We start from the raw sequence: 22,629 nt of genomic DNA, 5'->3' as shown, positions 1-22,629 counted from the left end.
TAGAACAAGAGGTTTCAAATAAGATAAAGTCTTGGTTTGTAACATAAGGATATAGTTCGTAAAGATGATGAGTCGATCAAGGTCGAAGAAAGAATTGGATGACATCAAGAAAGATTCGACAATCTTGGTTGATGTGACTATGATTCTTGTTGAAGGTGTTTTCTCTACAAGAGAAGATAGTACGTTGGTTTTACTGGCGTCTGCAAATATTGTCAGGAGAATGTTTTGAACCATGGTGGTGCTAAGTGACAATCGTTCATACACAACATATGAAGATTGTAGCAGGTTTTGTCTACATGAAGAATAACTCAAGATTATTGGTTCTTGGAGATGGTGAAGTCAAGTATTAGACATGTGCTAAAGAAGAAATGTCTTACACAAGGTGGAATAATGAGTGATCATGGCGGCGAAATAATTTGATACAAGTCGACACTGAAACTTGTATAAATTGTATGAAGAAGTTGTTTGTGGTTACGCTAGAAGATTGACAGATAGTTATTTCGGTGGTACAAGTGCAAATGCGGAATTTGGCTTAGGTGGTGGTTGAAAACGCAGGGGATACCAAATACACCCAACTTTTTCGTTCGGCTACACGTATAGACAAAACTTAATACAATTGCAAGTAGAACAACTTAATGATCCTTGAAAATATGTATATAGAGTTAATATATCAACCTTTACAACCTAAGAGTTGCTTCAGCCGAAGTGAAGACTTTTGATACCAATCTTCCTCTAACAGATAAGCTTACTTGATTTTTGTTTAAATCAAAGATCAAGGTGTGGAAATCTATTTTCAATAGACAAACCTAGCAAACCTCACAAATTCGGAACTTACGACTCTCGAAGAGCATCCTAGATTTTGAACCACCTCTCAAGAATAATCGTCGAAAGATCAACTAAGATCAGTCTTTAGATATCTACCTTGAGGAATCACGAAGTCTGAGATGAAGAGAACTTTGCGATTACTATCTATCTTGCCTGAAAGAGATAACAAGAATGTCGGCAACAGAAAAGCAAGATCAAGATACACGAACTATCAAGGTAAAGATAGTCGGACCTGGATTCCCAAATCCTCAAGCGAATTCTTTTAGTCGTAGATCTAATAAAGTTTCACAAAGGAAACCTAGGTCAATAGAGGACGACTCTAGAATCAACTAGGACACAAAGTGTCAGGGATTGATTTTCCCAGGTGACAGAGATGTTCAATTTATAGTTTTCAAAGATCAGGGTTAGCTTAGAATTCAAGCTAAGATAACTTGATAATCAAGAAAACAAATTAGGTCTTCGGAATACAATAGAAGACTATACACATAGATTCATTTACGGAACCATGTACGATGACTGCTTGGTTTAGCAAGTTAGCCAAAGAACTGAAGGCTATTTGATGTTCATTAAAACACCTAAGAAATTAATCATGATACAAACATATAAGTGTGTTAAGTAATAAATGAAGTCTTATAAGTGTTTAAGGGAGTTCTAGAAATGTTAAACATATTAATCAATAAATCTTTAAGCATCTGCTAAACATTGTCGGGACAGTCGGTACAACGGTTTTCCAACCGTATGGCTTGTTCAGGTGCTACGGTTCGTGAACCGAGTTCGTCAACCCTATTAGGCTAGCGAACTCAGTTGACCACAGTTCGTGAACCGGGTTCACCAACTGCTAGCTAATTTATCCAACTAGTAAATTCAGTTCACCATGGTTCGCCAACCGAGTTCGTGAACTGTTCCCAACTGAACTTGCGGTTCGCGAACTAGTTCGTCAACTTTCCTGTATTTCTATATCTCATATATGTATGGTTTGAGAACTGGTTCGCCAACCTACCCTGAGTAGAAATTTCAGTAAGTTCATATTTCTCTCTTATGATGTTTGAAACATTCCCAAGTGACATAATCATTTGCATGGGGAATTTTCGATTGATCCACAAATTAATTCATATAACTATTATTTTTATTAAGTACCTTTGAACATATAATCGCTAAATCATATTTCAATATTTTTCACAAGGAAAGCTTGATTCGAAACATCTTCTTTGTGAATCTACTATAAGTCATACGACATAGTCTCAATAGATAGAATGATGGTACAGTGAGTAAAGTAGAATGGTTCAGTCTTCACATACCTGATACAAAAGTTATCCAAATGTCTTCTTCGATCTTTAGTCTTCAAGGGCGATCGCTGATACTCAACTACAATTCCAACCTATCCGAAACTTGACTTCGTAGACTAGAAATAAAGATATAGTTTTGATCACCTAACATTGACAACAAGTTTGAGATAACAAACTTTTGGGTTCAACCGAGCAATGCTCTAACAATCTCCCCATTTGTCAATTTTAGTGAGAAAAATATTCGGTACATATGGATATAATAAATAAACTTTTCATCTCAATCCATTATGCTTGATTTCTTTGACTCTTCAACACACGTCTTGAATTCTTCATACTTCAAGTTCTTCTAATGTTCTGCATGTGTTCGTTTAGCACTTTGTTGTTGAATATCCGTAGCGATAACAACTTATGAGAATACTCATTTGGAGCTTTTATAGAATGAGGTAAACACACTCTACTCATTAGTCGTTATACAGAAACATAGTATTGTTACCTTCTTCAAAATTCAATTACACCACAATTTTGAAGCAATACTACGGTGATATGTTCTCCCCCTTAGTAAATACATACTACTTTTTCAAAATAGGTAAAACCTATAGATAATAATTCAGTCCCCTCTACATGATGCTTCGTAAAGCCATATGTAATAAAGTAAGATACTACTTAATAATTCTCGCCCTTTTTGTCAACCAAATTGGAAAAGGTGGAAAATTGAGATAATCATGAATTAATCAAAAGAGTTTCGATACTATAGAATACATATCAACCTTTAGTTTAGACGATTTCAACCAAGAAATCTCGTTTTGCATCAAGGAGACATAAGGCACAAGCATCTCCTACAATTCCATATCCGCATTCCCCATAAAGATGTATCATTAAGCACATGTTCAAAAAGAACTCTCCCTCGTTAAAGTCATTCCCGAAAGAACGATAATGTGACCTTTACTCTAATCGAAGGATTTTCTTGGACTTTAAATTTACTCGCCAGTTACGAACAAAATAAATTTGTATCCAATGTTTTTATCTCTTCTCGCTAGTTACGAACAATAAAATTAAAAATAGCGATCTTAATGTTAGAGATACACTAAGATACAATATTTCGTGAGAAAAATCATCAACATAAGTTATTCTCTACGCCAGTTACGAACAAGAGAACAATTCGTGTGATACGATTCAACATAATAATTATAACTTTTCTAGCCATGTACGAATGTAGAGATTAAAGTTCACCACTTATTCCCTGGTGGAGACACATCAAGGAAGTAAGACGATCCCTAAAGAACATCTTACAGAATCTTGTGTAATCATATAAAGATCAAAAATTGTCGTTCTCAAAATAGTTTATTTCTCTTTTGCAATAGTGAAAGAGCTTAACCTATGAGAAGATATGAGATATATATTCTAATCACCAATAATGATAGCAAAGAACAAATCTCACAACATAAGCAATACAGTATATATATATAACCATGAGGATTGGGCATTGCAAGTCATCTTCCAAAATAAAATTTGATTAATAAACTTTGAGTATGCAAGATGATAATATTTGGAATAGCTAATGTAACACATAAAAACTACTCCAAAAACTATTGTTCCTCCTTAAACAATAAGAAAAAAATTCCTACAAGGAGTTAACTAGTAAAAGAAAAGAAGAAAAATATTAATTAAATACCGGAGAAAACGTCATTGGTTCTGAGACCTTTGAGTTTGTCATCAACAACATCCACGAACTCTTAAGAGAAAATCTCTTCATTGAGAAGATAATTAACATACGATTTCATGAGAACAAGGTCAGACGAAACCTTTTCCAACTCAGTCCTTAGCATGTCTTGACTTTTCAACGTTTCGACAAACTTAATCTTTGCTTCTTCAATTGTTTAAGAAAATCATAAACAACATGAGCAGAAATCTTCTCTTCCTAAAACGTAAACAAATACCCAAAAACGTAAAAATATAACAAAAGAATAAAATCTTTAAAAAAACAAAAAAAAAAACTTACTACTAAAAACAAAAACTATACTTAAAAACAAGTTTTCGTCGGCGGCTCCAAAAATTGATGTTTTTGTTAAAGTGGTAAATAGAAGTCGTTCATTCGGACTTATTAAGATTTGATTTAAAACCTGGTTTTAATTCAGGCTAGCAAATAAGTAAAATATAATAACAATATTAAAAGAAATTGGGATTCAGAATTCCACCATAAATCATATTTGAGTGATGCATATATCGATTCTTAACAATTTTAACTCTTTTATTGACTCTATTTCTTTGCCAATAGTAGATTTTTAAAATATTAATTGTAAATTATAAGCTTTGCGCATCATAAAACTATAAGTCTAAGCATACACCATCAAATAAAATCACAACTAATTAGTGAAAATCATAAATCAATTAAAATAAGTGCAAAAAGTCATAAAGAATCGGAAATGATATTCAGCTCTCCACTTATAGCTCTATTCACCACTCAATAGGGCTGCACATGAGCAGGTATGGGCGGGTATAAGCTAAAACCAACCTCCCACGCACAGATTGCGGGTTCTTTTTTTCGTAACCAACCCCGCACCCACAAACAGCGGGCGAGTTTTGTTACCCACCCGCTGCGGATAGGGTGGGTTTGGGTTTAAACCCGCAATAATCATTCACACACACACGTGTTTTACTTAAGTTCTTAATAACTTAAAAAAAACTAATATAACTACATAAGTCTTAATGTCTTACAATAAAAACAATAACTATATAATTCTTACAATAAAAGTTACAAATTTAATTAGTGATTCAACTTTATTAATTAGATTGACAAACAAACTTTGTGTTCAGTTCAGTGAGGAAATTTATCAAACACATAACACACTTAAATTAGAATACTTACTGTGATGTGGGTCATCTAAATCGAGAGTTTAGAGAATATTTGAATTTGAAATGCAGAAGAAGAGCTGGGAGGAGGATTTAAGAGAAAAGGGATATTGAGGTGAGGGGAGTTTTGAATTATCAGATTTAGTTTGAACATGATATTGCAGGAGGGAAGCAATCAACACGAAAAAGGAAATAAGAATAATTAATCTTGTAGTGGCCTTGGCTAGCTGGTATTAAAAGTCTTTGATTTTCATAAGCTTGTGGGAAGAAGGATTCGTTTTATCTAATGGTATATATTTTGCGGGTTTTTTGGGCGGATATGGGCGGGTATTAGCTAAAACCAACTTCGCACCCGCAGACAGCGGGTTTTTTTTCTTAACCAACCCCGCACCCACAACGGGCGGGTTTGGACAAAAAACCCACTGATGTAGCGGGTACGGGCGGGTTTGGGTATCATGGACGGGTCTTGTGCATCCCTACCACTCAATGTTAGGTGTCACAAGAGTAGTGGTTCAGGGATATTCATCCAGGACCCACCATTAAGTAAAAGGTTTCACCATTTGAAAGATGTAGGGCTTAGATGTTGTTGAGCTATGAGTAAAGGGATATTTTAGAGCTGTGAATAGCACCACCGATAAAGAATCAATAGTAGTTACCAAACAATTGTGAAATATGGCTTCCTCTATTGTCCCATCGATGGGTTTTTGCTCCTCATAGTAAACACTCTCTTAAAATATATTAACATAGCTCAAAAGTGCTTACAAAGAAGAAAAGAAGAAGAAAAAACAACGAACTTCAACTTATTTTTAGTTAAACCTCGCTTCCCCTTCAAGTGACCCTCTCCCAACTCCTATTTATAACAACACCTCATATTTTCTCGAATATCTCCTTAAATGATTCCAAAATCTTCTTTTTAATGGAAACCATTTTGGGAATAATGTCTAGGGTCATTTATTTTTGAAGCATGAGGGTCATTTATTGAGATGCCCCCATTTTTTAAAATATATATATTTCTATCCCGTTACATTGCAAACTTTAGAAAATATCCTGAAACTACCTTTTCCATCCATCCTCCTTCCCGTTTTTATGTTTCAAAAGAAAACCGTCTTTTTTGTCCACGTATTAGAAAGTGCTCTGAACAAAAAGACCACAAAACCCCTAACTCCAATATAAAAAAAAAAAAAACAATTCGTAGTCGTCGTCTTCCTGCTCTGTGTTCAGAAATCTCTTAAGAACCTTAGAACTGTTTAATGAACGAAACTCGGTTAAAAGTTCAAAGTAAAAGTAATAAATACATTGTAAAACAAGTAGTTCTGAAATAAATATACTGTCATGAGATAATAAAAATACAAAACCTAATTCCTAAAAGAGGACTTGATCGAGAAAAAGCCGAAGAAAAAAAACTCTTCAAGACCCTCTAATAGAAAGCTTAAAACAACTAAGTAAAACATGAAATGAAAGCAAACAAAAGTCTTACGAATTTCCTACTAAAATAAAAAACTGAAACTAATGATAAACCCCTTCCCCATTAATCAACTACTGAAGTTAAGTAGCTTTTTTGGCCTTTTTAGTCTTTGGTTGTGATCCTCCTGCTTGTGAAGATTCAGCAAGACTAATGTTGTTGGTGTCATTCTTCTTACGTTTTCTGGTGCTGCTTTGACCACGATTATAAAAAATGCTTGTGAAGGTATGACCATGTACCTCGGTTCTAGGTCTCTTTGCTTTCGGATTAGAACCAATTGCGCCACCTCCACAAGTAGTTTTGTTATGACCAGTCTGCTTACTTTTGCTACAAGCCCTAGGTTTCTTCTCAGTTTGTGGTTCATCGTAGCCCCTTCTCCTATTACTCTAGGCCTTCCTGGTTTCCTCATGAGTATTGGAGAATTAATCTCCACGGTTGGCTTCAAAAAAGAAGAATGTTAAACAGAAATTATTCAATGCACAAATTTTGTAAGGCACAAACAGAAAAGCTAGAGTTCAGAATACAGACACTGAATAATGCAAAAATTTTGTAAAGAAATAAAAGAGAAAATTTGAAAAAATACCTCTTCCCAATCATCAGGACCCAGTAAAGGTGCAATTGCAGGTGCATAAGTGGTTCTGAAGTTGTCAACAGTGTAGAAATTACTACAATATCTGTCCAACAAAAAAGATTGTTTAATAACTACAAGCATATAAAAATGGAAGAAGTGTTAGTGATGTATTAGACTTACTCTGCCCAATTGGGTCTTATCATCTTAAGAGCACAAAAGGCATGCTGACAAGGGAATCCCCTCATCTGCCATTGGATACAACTACATGTTTTCTGAACAAGATCTATAGTAAACACTGTGTTGCGTGTAACTTCATACAATTTACCAGCCACAGAGCCCTCTACTTTGTATTCACCAGTCAGCTTTAACATCTTTCCAATCAACTTCTTACCTGTAGGAACTAAATCTCCATCTTCCCAACCTAGACATGCATTCCTCCTCTTATAAAACATACCCATAACTAACTGTCCATACATTAATACCATCTTGCACACAGATTTCTCCCTAATCCTTGATATCATGTTGATAAAACTCTCGGAAAAGTTATTGTTCAAATGTTCACAACAGCTGTTACGGTCAAAAAAAGGCCCTTGCCCAACAGTTAGGGTCTGCTTCAGTCAGATACAAAATATCATCAGCATTCTCTGCAAGCAAACTGTCCATATGAGCCTGAAAAACATATTGAATGGTTGGAAAACACATTGAATGGTTAAAACATCTTCAAAAATATTCATAACTAAGTTGGTAGAAAGTATAATGCAACTAAAATAATGTTATACCTGAAATGTTTCGCTTTGTAAGCTCTAGCGGCATTCCAGAAATGATTGTGCAACTTAGACCCCTTGTAGTGTGTTTTGAAGTTCTTAGATAAGTGCCTGCAATGAAGTCAGTGATTTAGTAAAACACACACCATGGACCAAAACTAGAATGCTACTAATTGCCTTGGTTAATAATTTACCTAATACAAAACCTGTGTGGGGCACCAGGAAAGAGTAGAGCCACTGCTTTTAACAGACCTTTTTGTCTGTCAGAGATGAAGTTCAGTTGCAACCTATGATCAACTAATTTGGGTTTCAGATCTTTCAAAAAGAAATACCAGTTCTCAAAACATTCATTTCTACAGATCATTATGCCTAAAGACACCAAACCATTCTGAGCATCTAGAGAAGTAGCCGAAAGTAAACAACCTCCATACTTTCCCTTGAGGTAGCAGCCATCCAAGCCTACTATTGGTCTACACCCATTTATAAAACCCCTCATAGGTGCATCGAAGGATATCGTAACAGAATCAAAGCAATTATCATTCCTGCGAACAGACAAAATAATAGTTTAAGGAATGTTTATCCATATAAGGTAAAACAAAACTTCAAATTTCTAATTCAGCAAATTACCTTCCATATGTGAATTTTGCTATGGACCCGGGGTTAGTCCTTTTAATCATCTCACACAAACTTGGAACAAGTTTGAAACTCTCATCATAGCTTCCATTGATCTTCTCCAACACAATGTTTCTAGCTTTCCAAGCAACATGATATGGAATTAGAGTGTTGTGGCTTTTCCAAAAGTCATTTGGTATCTCAACAGGCTTAGGTAAAACAGATGCAGTTGAAGTCTTCAACTTCTCGATAACACATTGAGCTATAAATTCAGGATTAGCCGAAGAATTTCTCCCTAGTGGGTCTCCAATACAGGTGTGCTCCAAACAGAAACCCTTAATGTTGAATGTAGGTTCATTAGGAAGCTTTGTGGCATACATAAACCATTGACAATTGACAGGCGGTCCAGAGAACTTGCATACAGCTCTGATTCTAAAGTTGCCACTCTTCTTCAACTTATACTGAGTTCCATGTTGCACATAGTAAGATCTGAGGTGTCTTTTAATGCCAACTTATCACTAAATTGTGTGCCCACCTCAACTAAACCTGGTTCTACAACTTGTTCAACCCCTGCATCTTCAGGAAATAACTCTCCATTATCTAACGAGTCTTCACCAAAAATATCTTCATAGTCATTAAACCACTGTCGACTCTCATCAACTGGAGACCCATTAACCACTTCAAGACCATTATCCTCTTCCAGTGCATTTGTAAAAAAATCAGGTCCAAGGTCAATGACTGGTCCATCAATTTTTAGTTTATCTGCAATGAAGGAGACAAATTGAACATGAATAAAGACTCCATATAAGTAACATACACAGGCTATAAGTTCATTGACATTACCTTCAGCTTCATCGTCCGTCTCCAACAACTGCTCGTATCCATCATCTGCACGCCAACCATTATTAGTTAAATATATCAATAAACAATCAAGATAAAATTAAATCACAAGTTCAGACACATAACCTTCACTATTGTCTTCTTGGTCACCATATTCAGAATGACCACCTCGTATAGAAGGACCAGCACCACTAACTTCCTTAAAGTTGTTACAAAACTCAGTCCACGCCGTAGCATCTTCACCGTCACTACATAAGTGGTTGAGTCCATGGTGCATCTTCAGGATGACATTCGTCCTCTGCCCAATTGTCTAGATTACAAACTGACTCCTGCGTTGCCTTAAATGCTTCCTCTAAATTAGTGACTTTTTTTGAAGCTTTTGTCCAGAAACGAGCTTGTTCCTCATCATTTTCAAGATCAACAATGCCTTGACTGCCACGCACATGTAAATTATCACCAACACTTGCTTGAGTTGGCTGTGTTGGCTTAGGATCATCACCAAAATCTAGGACTACCTTTCTAGAACTTGAATTCAGATTATTCGTAGCTTTAGAAATAAGTCTTGGGCTTTTTCTCGGAGTAACATTTGGCTCTGGTGGTGCTTTAGCCAACTTCTTTGGTGTTGAACTTCTATATTTATGATTAAATAACGAAATCAGATATGTTGCAAGTACACAGTAGGAATTCACATGAACATGCAAAAAAGAGTAAGAAGATTCCAACAATTTCCATCAATTACAAAAACCAAACATGAATGCTAATAAACTAACAAATTACATACAAACATATAGATCAACAACAACAAAAACCCATTTTAGTATATAACAAATCAAAAAACATACTAAATCAAAGAAAAAATCAGCAATATAAACATACAAAATCATGTAATACCTTAATTGAAGTTCCTTTGTTTTTTTCTTCACCATTTTCAGCACCACTACTTGCTGATGAACTAAAATCGAGTGCAATAAAAAATTCACCAACAATCCCTGGTTTATAAGGAAGAAATTTTGGGGGGAAAACTGATAATATGGAAATAGGGGAAATGGATTAGATACTGAATTAGTGGGTAATACGTGGGATTTAGTGAAAAAGCGGTGGTCTAACAACCACACCCAATATTTCGCTTAGCAATCTGTATGGATAAACTCCAATATACTTTCTAGACAATCAACTAGACAGTCAGACTCAATCTAGATAAAAGTACATCAAAGAGTTAATATCTCAATCTCTCGATTTGATCTATACTCAAGCAAATAGAAATCTGCGAGTCTTTATCAACGAGAGATAACTTGGATGGTACCAAAGACCAATATTCAAGTGTCAATCAATTTAAATCAACAACCAAAGGTTGGATATTCTAATTGATTGATCCCAACGCACAACCCGTGATATTCAATTATAAAGATAAACAATATAATGCGGAAATAGAAATAACACAGACACCAGAATTTTGTTAACGAGGAAACCGCAAATGCAGAAAAACCCCGGGACCTAGTCCAGATTGAACACACACTGTATTAAGCCACTACAGACACTAGCCTACTTCAAACTAACTTCGGTATGGATTGTAGTTGAACCCCAATCAATCTCACACTGATCCAAGGTACAATTATGCTCTTACGTCTCTGATCCCAGCAGGATGTTACGCACTTGACTCCCTTAGCTGATCTCACCCACAACTAAGAGTTGCTACGACCCAAAGTCGAAGACTTTAATAAATAAATTTGTATCACACGGAAAAGTCTATAGTAACAGATAAATCTGTCTCCCACATAAATACCTATGAGTTTTTGTTTCGTTTTTTGATAAATCAAGGTGAACAGGAACCAATTGATAATCCGGACTTATATTCCCGAAGAACAGCCTAGTATTATCAATCACCTCACAACAATCTTAATCGACGCGGCGAAAGAAGATGTTGTGGAATCACAAACGATGAGACGAAGATGTTTGTGATTACTTTTTATATCTTGCCTATCGGAGATATTAATATCAAGCAAATCCTTGCGATTGTACTCGTACGATAGAATATGCAAGATCAGATCACACAACTACGAGAAAGTATCGGTCTGGCCTCACAAACCCAATGAAGTCTTTAAGTCGTTAACCTGGTTTAGAAGAAGAAACCAAAGGTTAAAGGAGAATCGACTCTAGCTATGCAACTAGTATCACACAGAAGGTGTGGGGATTAGGTTTCCCAGTTTCCAGAGTTCTCCTTCATATAGCCTTTCAAATCAGGGTTTGCAATCAATGTTAGCTTGGTAACAAAGCATTCAATATTCACTGTTAGATGAAAACCTGATTTGGATTCAAGCTAATATCTTTCAACCGTTAGATCGAAAAACCTATCTTGTTACACACAAATGAAATGTACGATTTTAGGATTGTGTAACCGTACCCAAACATGTACATTTGTTGGTTCAATAGTAGTTAACCAAATGGTTATCCATATGAACACTTTCATATCAACCAATCTCTTCTTCACCATAACTAGTTCAAATTACTCAAATGAACTAGTTATAGAGTTGTTCAATTACAAGGAAATCTTATGTAACTACACAAGACACAATTGAAGCAAAAACGATTTGATTCACTGGAATCGGTTTATGAACTGTATAGCCATGGTTTACAAACTTGCATTCCTTAGTTTATATAAACATGAGTTCACAAACAATCGTCTTTAGATATAACCTAACTCAAGTTCGCATATTGGGTTCGCGGACTTAAGTTCACAAAAAGAGTTCTCAAACTCCAGCAGATTTTCTCGGGTCGAAAACTTCCGCCAGTTCGCGAACTGGGTTCGCAGACTAAGTTCGCGGACTGAGTTCACGGCTTTAGTTCCGCTTCTCTTGATCAACAAAGTTAGCAAACTTAGGTTCAAGGAATAAGTACTTATACATATATGTGTTTCCACAATAATGCTTATATCCACCATTGGTTATATAATCTAAACTCTCATTTCAATCACTGAAACATTCTTCTATAATGTTATAATAGTCGTTAGACATAAAGAATCGACTATCGTCATCAAAGCCATTTTCAAAGTGAGTGAAACATAACATGACTTTCGTCACTAGGTAAAGATAATTTTGGCTAAAACGAAAGCTTACCAACACATATTTCGAGAAATAGATAGGCGAGATAAACTCGGCTCGAAATAACAAATGTGTATAATCAAAGTCTATATAGCACAACGACTTTTGTCTCAATATAGGAGATAGAATAGATAAACTTTTGAGTGATAGATAAGTTCAAGTCTCCACATACCTTTTAGTCGATGAAGATCCACCAGTTCCTTGAGTAGTCCTTCGTCTTGTATGATGATCGCCATGGAGTTCTTGAGCTCAACTACACTTTCTATCCTAGTCCGAGACCTTAGCTGTAGTAGACTAGAAATCAAGACTTATAGTTTTGATTACTAACATTGACAAACATGCTTGAGATAGCAACGCATGCGAGGTCGACCGATCAATGCTCTAAAAATGTCCCCCTTTGTCAATTTTAGTGACAAAACTATTAATACATATGGAATACAAAAATAAATACATAAACTTTTGTAGCTCCTATTCCACATACCTAATCTTCAACATTACTCGAAATATTCGTCATTTCCAAGTACTCCAATGATCCCAAAGGTTGTAAGTTCATCATCATCGTTGTTGAAAATCCATAGCTATAACAATGAGAAAACAAAGTTCTCGGTCATTGTTATACAATGTCATAATATCATTACACAGTATCAAAGTTCAATTGTATCACAACTTTGACAACAATACTATGGTGATATTATTACTCCCCCTTAGTCAATACTCCATCTCACTTGGAAACCACTCCCCCTTACATAATGATCCGAAAACCATATGTATTTGTAGTGTGAACTATATATTAATTCTCCCCCTTTTGTCAATAAAATTGACAAAGGTACAAGAACGGGATCCTAATGAAATTTCCGAAAGAGATATTTCATGACCAAAGAAAGCATATATCAAATTGTTTAGATGCAATCATAAATCCGAAGCTAAATGCATTCATCAAGGAGTTTATAAAGATACAAGATATCCCCTATAATATTCCACAGCCGCACTCCCCACAAAAATTTGGCAAATAAGCACAAGTTCAAAAGAACTCTCCCCCATTTGATGTCATTCCCGAAAGAACAACAAGAGTGAACTTAATTTCGAAGGAAAAGAAGGATTTCTTTGGACATAACAAATTACATACAAGTATGAATTTGAATCCAAAAAATACTCAATTAAATTAACCAAAAGAGAACCTATGATTAATTTAATCGGAAGTGCTCAACATAAGCGAATCTTATAGAGACTCAAAAAATACTAAATTAGATTAATCACAAGAGATCCCATAATTAATCTAATCAGAATACACAACCAAACTAATCACAAAAATAATCAATTTAGTTGGTCATGCTCGACATAAGAAAACTTACGGAGCAACAAATAAATAACCAAACAAGATGATTAATTTAGTTGAAAATGCTCGACATAAAATACCTCACGGAGCAACAACTAAGCTAATAATAAGAAAATAATCAACTCAGTCGATAGTGCTCAACATAAGACACCTTACGGAGCCTCACAGTAATACATAAAATATTATGGATCAGAGAAGATCAATACTGCTGAATACACAAGGATTCATTCTATTTTCCATCACTATTTGCACAATGACATACAATAGACATAATACTTGTAAACAAAATATTTTAAGCTATCTTCCATCAATAATTGACATAATAGGCTTAACTTTTGTTATTTGTCAAAAGTCCATTTATTCTTTTATCAATATGTGAATATCGACTTATGAAAGACTTTACTTTTGAGAAAGTATGGGACAATCATAGGTCACGGACACAAGTACACATATCCCATAACACATTGCAATATATAAAACCATAAAGATTAATACTGCAAAAATCATCTTCCAAACATATTTTTTTTTAGAATTTAAACAAATAAACCTAAAAACATGAAGATGAAAACGTTGGACATAACTATGTGTAATCACAGTAATGGCTGTTCCAAACTATAGTTATTCTTCTAAATAAAACAAGAAAAATAGAGGATTTAATAGGAAAAACTGTCTCTTAAGAGAACATGATTTGAAAAACGCTAAACCCGGTTAGCAACTAGAGCTTGAACATGGATGAACTCCTCAGTTGCTTTATTCAGTTCATTTTTCAGAAAATCAAGATTCCTTGTTGCAATTCCGAGTTGTTCACGAACGACCTCAAAATCCCGAAGAAGATTTCCTACCAGTTGTGATGACATCTGAACTGGTAGCTTGTTTTCATGATCAACAACATGAAAGCAGGTTATGAAAACAGGGTTCTTGTGAAACTCGATAGGTCTGTCCTTCTTATCATTGTCTTCCTTGTTGCATCCATCCATTGTAAGTACAAAAAGTAGATGAACCTTGACGTTACAGAGCGTATATGTACTAAAGCTTAGTATGGTACATGTGTATATATATACAATTTTCTTAGGAAACCCTAGGAAACAAACGTTCGTGTGGTTCAGGTATACATGTACTTGTGGTCAAAACTTTTCATGACCAAACAGAATGGAAGAGCAAGGAAGAACTTCTTAATTCCAAGAGAAACAGTTGCAGAGGAAACAACTACTTGGAGGGAGGACGATTAAATAGGGAATTTTTCTCTAGAGAGGATGATCAGACTTTTCTTCAAGAAGACAAAAACTGGAGTGAGACTCAACAGATTTTTAAGGTCATATATAATACAACCTTGACAGCTTTCTCAAGACAAACTTCTTGAGATCTATGAGCATCTTTATTTATCTAAAAGAGGGATGCTTTATTGAGCAGTCATGGTGTATCCAGATGAGTATTTTGCTCATCAATATTGACTTCTTCTTTGTCTCCTTCAAGGGGATTTATAGACAATTTACTTGACATAGTTGAAGGAGTTTCATCAAGAGAATAACTAGGAGTACCTGAGCCAACCGCTTTCCATGTTTTCTTGATGCTCCACTTTGAGTCCGTTTATGCTGATTTTAAGTTCTGAGACTCGATTATTGATATGTATGAAATCTGGAGCAGGTGTCTTGGATTTGCAGCCTTTTTCAGGGTGAGACAAGGAACTCGACCTCTCTTTCTTTCTCCTATGCCTTTTTCTCTTTTCAGAGTTATTTAAGAAGTCAGTTACTCTTATGTCTTTCTTCCGTCTAACATTGTAGGCATTTTTCGTTTCAAAAAAACAATTAAGAAAAGACTTATCACAGTATTTTTCTTGATTGTTGAAAATCCCTTTTACTCCAACAATGCGAGAGACGGATTTGATAACTTCTTTAGACATCCATGCAAGAATGTTATGAAGTTTTTCATTCCTCAGACGATAACGACATCTTCTCTCGGAATGTCCTTTATTTCCGCAATAATAGCAGTTGAAGGAATTATTCTTAACCGTTCTCGTGTGAGTAGATTTAGAAGGAGAAAAATCCTTGTTTTTAGGACCATTACAAGCTGACAATTATTTTTCACCTGGAGAAATAGCTTTAACGAAATTGATCTTACTAGTTTTTGGAGCGTCTATTCCTTTATATCCCAGACCACGTGTATCACGATGTTCTTTACATGCTCCAAGCATAGAAGATAATTTTATAGAGATAGAATTGAATCTACCCAGACTCTCTTCTAGTGATTTTACTTTATCAAGGGCAGCTGCAAGGTCAGTCTCCAAGGATTTTTCTTTGGCGAGAAGACTGAGTTCTTTGTCGTCAAAACATTTTTGTTGAGATTCATATCTTGCTTCAGCTTCTGTAAATCTTTCTTTCAACATGAAGATATTTCGAAGAACATTATCACATTCGGACCTTTTTGTGCGTACATCTTCTTCACGATCTTTAACGATAGGTTGTAAGAGTTTATACCCACCATCATATCCTTTAAAGAGTTTTATCAACTTTCCGTTTTCTTGACAAAGAGGAGCCATGTATTTTCTCAAGCAAGCTGTTGACTTATTTTCTTTCAGAGCATCGTCAAACAGCTCGATATATTGAGAGATTTCCTCATCAATACTTTGTCCTTCTTCTGGATCACTGTCATCCGAAAGCTCATCCAACTGTTCATCAAGGTATTTCTCCCAGTTGAATGCAGATTCAGTCAGAGGACACGAGTCAGAGTTTTTCTCAAAAGTTTCAGGACTTTGAAACTTATGCGTGAGAATCTGAACTGATGTTGCGTTATCAGAGATAATACTCTTGTCCATAGAGTCAGATCGCTATAAACACAGACTTTTGAGGTCTTGAACGTGTTTGCCTGCTCTAATACCAATTTAAAAAGCGGGGGTCTAAAAACCACACCTAATATTTCGCTTAGCAATCTGTATGGACAAACTCCAATATACTTTCTAGAGAATCAAATAGACAGTCATACTCAATCTAGACAAAAGTACATCAAAGAGTTTATATCTCTATCTCTCGATTTAAGTCTTACTCAAGCAAACTGCGAGTCTCAATTTAAATACAAGAGAGATAAACTTGCTTGAGTTGGCTGTGTTGGCTTAGGATCATCACCAAAATCTAGGACTACCTTTCTAGTACTTGAATTCAGATTATTCGTAGCTTTAGCAATAAGTCTTGGGCTTTTTTTCGGAGTAACGTTTGGCTCTGGTTGTGCTTTAGCCAACTTATTTAGTATTGAACTCCTATATTTATGATTAAAATAAGGAAATAAGATATGTTGCAAGTACACAGTAGGATTTCACATGAACATGCAAAAAAGAGTAAGAAGATTCCAACAATTTCCATCAATTACAATAACCAAACATGAATGCTAATAAACCAACAAATTACATACAAACATATAGATCAACAACAACAAAAACCCATTTTAGTATATAACAAATCAAAAAACACTCTAAATCAAAGAAAAAATCAGCAATATAAACATACAAAATTTGGATGTAATACCTTAATTGAAGTTCCTTTGTTTTTTCTTCACCATTTTCAGCACTACGACTTGCTGATGAACTAAAATCGAGTGCAATAAAAATTCACCAACAATCCCTTATTTATAAGGAATAAATTTTGGGGAAAAAACTGATAATAGGGAAATAGGGGAAATGGATTAGATACTGAATTAGTGGGTAATACGTGGGATTTAGTGAAAAAGCGGTGGTCTAACAACCACATCCAATATTTCTCTTAGAAATCTGTATGGACAAACTCCAATATACTTTCTAGAGAATCAATTAGACAGTCAGACTCAATCTAGATAAAAGTACATCAAAGAGTTAATATCACAATCTCTCGATTTGATCTATACTCAAGCAAATAGAAATCTGCGAGTCTTTATCAACGAGAGATAACTTGGATGGTACCAAATACCAATATTCAAGTGTCAATCAATTTAAATCAACAACCAAAGGTTGGATATTCTAATTGATTGATCCTAACGCACAACCTGTGATATTTCAATTATAAAGATAAACAATATAATGTGGAAATAGAAATAACACATACACTAGAATTTTGTTAACGAGGAAACCGCAAATACAGAAAAACCCGGGGACCTAGTCCAGATTGAACACACACTGTATTAAGCCGCTACAGATACTAGCCTACTTCAAACTAACTTCGGTCTAGACTGTAGTTGAACCCCAATCAATCTCACATTGATCCAAGGTACAGTTATGTTCCTACGCCTCTGATCCCAGCAGGTACAATTATGTTCCTATGTCTCTGATCCCAGCAGGATGCTACGCACTTGATTCCCTTAGATGATCTCACCCACAACTAAGAGTTGCTACAACCCAAATTCGAAGATTTTAATAAACAAATCTGTATCACACAAAAAAGTCTATAGTAATAGATAAATCTGTCTCCCACGGAAATACCTATGAGTTTTTGTTCCATTTTTTGATAAATCAAGGTGAACAAGAACCAATTGATAATCCATACTTATATTCCCGAAGAACAGCCTAGTACTATAAATCACCTCACAACAATCTTAATCGACGTGGCGAAAGAAGATGTTGTGGAATCACAAACGATGAGACGAAGATGTTTGTGCTTACTTTTTAGATCTTGCATATCAGAGATATTAATCTCAAGCCAATCCTTGCGATTGTACTCGTACGATAGAATATGCAAGATCAGATCACACAACTACGAGAAAGTAGTATCGGTCTGGCTTTACAATCCCAATGAAGTCTTTAATTCGTTAACCTGGTTTAGAAGAAGAAACCAAAGGTTAAAGGAGAATCGACTCTAGCTATGCAACTAGTATCACAGAGAAGGTGCGGGGATTAGGTTTCCCAGTTGCTAGAGTTCTCCTTTATATAGCCTTTCAAATCAGGGTTTGCAATCAATGTTAGCTTGGTAACAAAGCATTCAATATTCACCGTTAGATGAAAACCTGATTTAGATTCAAGCTAATATCTTTCAACCGTTAGATCGAAAAACCTAGCTTGTTACTGTTATTAATTTTGATTGTTGTTGTAGTAATGAGGTTCAAACTCTCGGACTTGTGAAGATTAAATTTAAAGATTTAATAAAATTATATACAAAAATATTAACAAAGTGGGCGAGAGGTAACCAAGACACTAGAATCCACTATTACACATGAATGATGTCAAATATTTCATAACTCTAATTATCCTTTTAATCCTTTATTTCTTAATCCACAAATAATCAAACGTATTCTCAAACATTAATTGTATCCCTTAAGCATAGATTATCTAACCAAAGCATAACCTATCTAATTGAATCACAACTAATAAAGAAAATTATGTAAACTTTTAAGAACTCTGCAAAAGCAGTGATTGAGTGAATTATAATTAAATATTAGAGAAAATGAAATAGTTACCCATTGTTCATGTGTGAATAGTTTCATCCATTTCCTTGGTTACGAGAGAATTAGCCGTTCATCATGTTGGAAAACCTCTCAAAGAATTTCATTGATGCTCAAAAATGGTTTACAAATGATAAGAATATGAGAAATTCAATAAAACCGGGTTTGTTACAATTATATTTGTTACAAACCTGAGAGCTACGACCCTCAGTCACAAAATAAGACTGTTGCAGCTGTGTCGCAAACGTTGTAGCAAATAAGTCTGCCTGATGTACGACCCACAGGTGTGAGTCGTTATTACTGTAGGAAAACGACTATTGGTGCAGGTCCATTCTTCGTGTTCTTCAGTGTTCTTCAATGGCAGCAGCAGCAGGTGGTCTCTCTGCAAATTCGATTTTTTTTACTCTGTGGTGCTCTAAACTTCTCCCAATCTCTCCCCCTCCTTTCTCTATGATCCCCTCACCCTATATATACTCAACAGCAGCAAAATATCACGCCATAACTCTCATAAATTTCATTAAACTCGGCAGTGAAGAAAAATATTCTAGGAATATTTTCTTCCCTGTTTTAGCTTCTCACGTGTTTCTACAGCTGCAAAATATCCTCATTTATCTTCTTCACGGTCCAGAGTGTTGCTAGAGTCATCATACACGAGCAGAACATGCATAAATCTTCCAAAACCCGTGAACTATTCTTCTCATGCACGGGCTGCGCTGATTCCTTGTCACGGATTTTCCAGCCAAATTTGATCGAAACAAACACCCATACCAGCTCTTTTATGACATATCACAACTACCCATGAAGTTTCATCCCTTTAGTCCACCTAGAACATCTTCAAATTTCGATCGAAACATTCTCAGAGAGCTGCCACATTTTTCCCGCCAATTTCTAAGTTTCAAATGAAGAAGATGGTGTCCCCCTAACCAGCTTTGGGGTGCGAATAGCAACTTCCTTTTTGGGGTGCCCCTTAGCCAAATCTGGGCTCCGTATAACAAGTGTCCTCCGGGGGTGTTCCGAGTGATTTTTTTCGAGCCGATTTTTCCAACAATATTTATTTTCCAAAAATACCTAAAAAATACACAAAACACCATAATAAGGACGAAAACGAGTACCAACAATACGAAACATTGAGGACAAATTAGACACATAAATGCGTCTATCAGTTACACACAAATGAAATGTACGATTTTAGATTTGTGTAACCGTACCCAAACATGTACATTTGTTGGTTCAATAGTAGTTAACCAAATGGTTAGCCATATGAGCACTTTCATATCAACCAATCTCTTCTTCACCATAACTAGTTCATATGACTCAAATGATCTAGTTAGAGAGTTGTTCAATTGCAAGGAAATATTATGTAACTACACAAGACATAATTGAAGCAAAAACGATTTGATTTACTCGAATTGGTTTATGAACTGTATAGCCACGGTTTGCAAACTTGCATTCCTTAGTTTATATAAACATGATTTTAACATATTCTTACTGATTAATCAACACCAACAATAGCTTCAACATATTCTTACTGATTAATCGATCCCTATCCTTCATCAGCAACACTACTTCTCAATCAAAATCTAATTCAATTCCCAAACCTTCATTAAAATAGAACCAAACCTTAACTTCCTGATTCATCAACAACACGGACTCACATCATCAATTAAACGATAACCCCTTCATTCTTTGACTATCAGAAACTCAACTACCCATCCATTTCATCTTCTCAATCTATTCTGCAACTTCTATGAAACACGAATTCCATGAATCTTCTCTAAAACAACTTCAGATCCTCAATTGAACCAACACCCATGATTCTTCATCCAGCCGTAGCTGTAATTTCATCTCTTAACTTCAGAACCTAAATTAACTTTACAACCCTAATTTAATTCATCTTTACTTCATCTTCCAGCGGTAAATCAACTTCCAATACTTCCATCTTTATTCTCGTATCATCTACATACTACGCTGACTAAGATCCACTCTACTAAGATCAAACTCAATCCTTGAATTAAGATTATCAGAAAGGAAAGAGGAAGAACATGGAGGAGCAAAAGAAGAAAGAGAAACGAGAAGAAAAAGAAGATAAAAATTAAGAAGAAATTATTTTTCTTCGATTTGGTTTTGGTAGATAATACCAACGGGGAATACTAAACACCCACTATCCGATGACAAGGAAATCCCAGGTCGGTGTTATGAAAAAAGACTAATTTACCCTTTATGCTAATCTGATGATTTCTTCTTCATCCAGTATCCGAACGACACGTTCGAGTAGTCCATCTCGCATAACTTTTCGAGACCTATTTGTCAGTACTAATTTCGTATTTAGATCGTTGTTAGATTAATTTCTATTAATTAACGTTCGTGTTAAACTGATCGAGTTATTATCGGCTAATTCGTATCGGCTAATTCGCCACTTGACTGGTCTAATAGCGTTGACAAGTTTGAGGGTCTTTACAGAAAGCTTACCAACACATATTTCGAGAAATAGATAGGCGAGATAAACTCGGCTCGAAATAGCAAATGTGTATAATCAAATTCTATATAGTGCAACGACTTTTGTCTCAAGATAGGAGATAGAGTAGATAGACTTTTGAGTGATAGATAAGTTCAAGTCTCCACATACCTTTTAGTCGATGAAGATCCACCATTTCCTTGAGTAGTCCTTCGTCTTGTATGATGATCACGATGGATTTCTTGAGCTCAACTACACTTTCTATCCTAGTCCGAGACCTTAGCTACAATAGACTAGAAATCAAGACTTATAGTTTTGATCACTAACATTGACAAACATGCTTGAGATAGCAACGCATGCGAGGTAGACCGAGCGGTACTCTAACATTTAGCATCTCGAATCTTCATTCCCGCCACTACAGTTCGTGGATTCATGAGCGAATAAAAGGGGAAGAAGAAGGAACTGTGTAAGAAGAAAAATGGGAAGAAGATTGGTTTGATTCGTATCCCACGTTTTTCCCTTTTGACTTGAGAGTAAATGTGATAATTTGTCTATCATGCTAGATCCACGTAGCACTTAGTTGTCGACCTTTTAGAGTTTCCAACATGGACCCACCAAGTTAACGTTTTATGAACGGGAGTTGTGACGGCAATGCTAGTTTCAAAAGTTTGGAAAAACGGGTATTGATTAGTTTGTCGGTTACTTTTTTTTTTGCTTAATCATGAAATTTTATTGCTAAAAATTTTCATTTACAAGTTACAGAAAGCCCACACATTTTCAGGTATAAAACTCAAATAAGAAACAAAACAGGAAAATTAACTATAAGCCCATCATGTTAAGCCCGACATTTTTACAAAGAATGTAGAGATAGCCAAAGGCAAAGCAGCTAACCACTGAAGCCAGTTCTTTAAAATATAAAGTAAGCATCATCTTCATTTTCAAGTCTTCCCAGAAATTGAGGCTTTTCTTCAAATTAATACACTTCACCTCTGCTCAACAGTACTCCTTTCTTGGTCATTTTAACAGCAAATAAATTGATCTCTCTATATGAGTGTCTAAAAGTGATTTCAGGAATAGATCTTCTAATTTTAATCCATCTGTTCTTCACTATCCAAGGTACTTTTTCATTTAAG

Source organism: Papaver somniferum, chromosome 3, assembly GCF_003573695.1.
Source record: "Papaver somniferum cultivar HN1 chromosome 3, ASM357369v1, whole genome shotgun sequence".
In the NCBI taxonomy this organism is placed as follows: Eukaryota; Viridiplantae; Streptophyta; class Magnoliopsida; order Ranunculales; family Papaveraceae; genus Papaver; species Papaver somniferum.
This window is presented reverse-complemented; position numbering follows the sequence as displayed.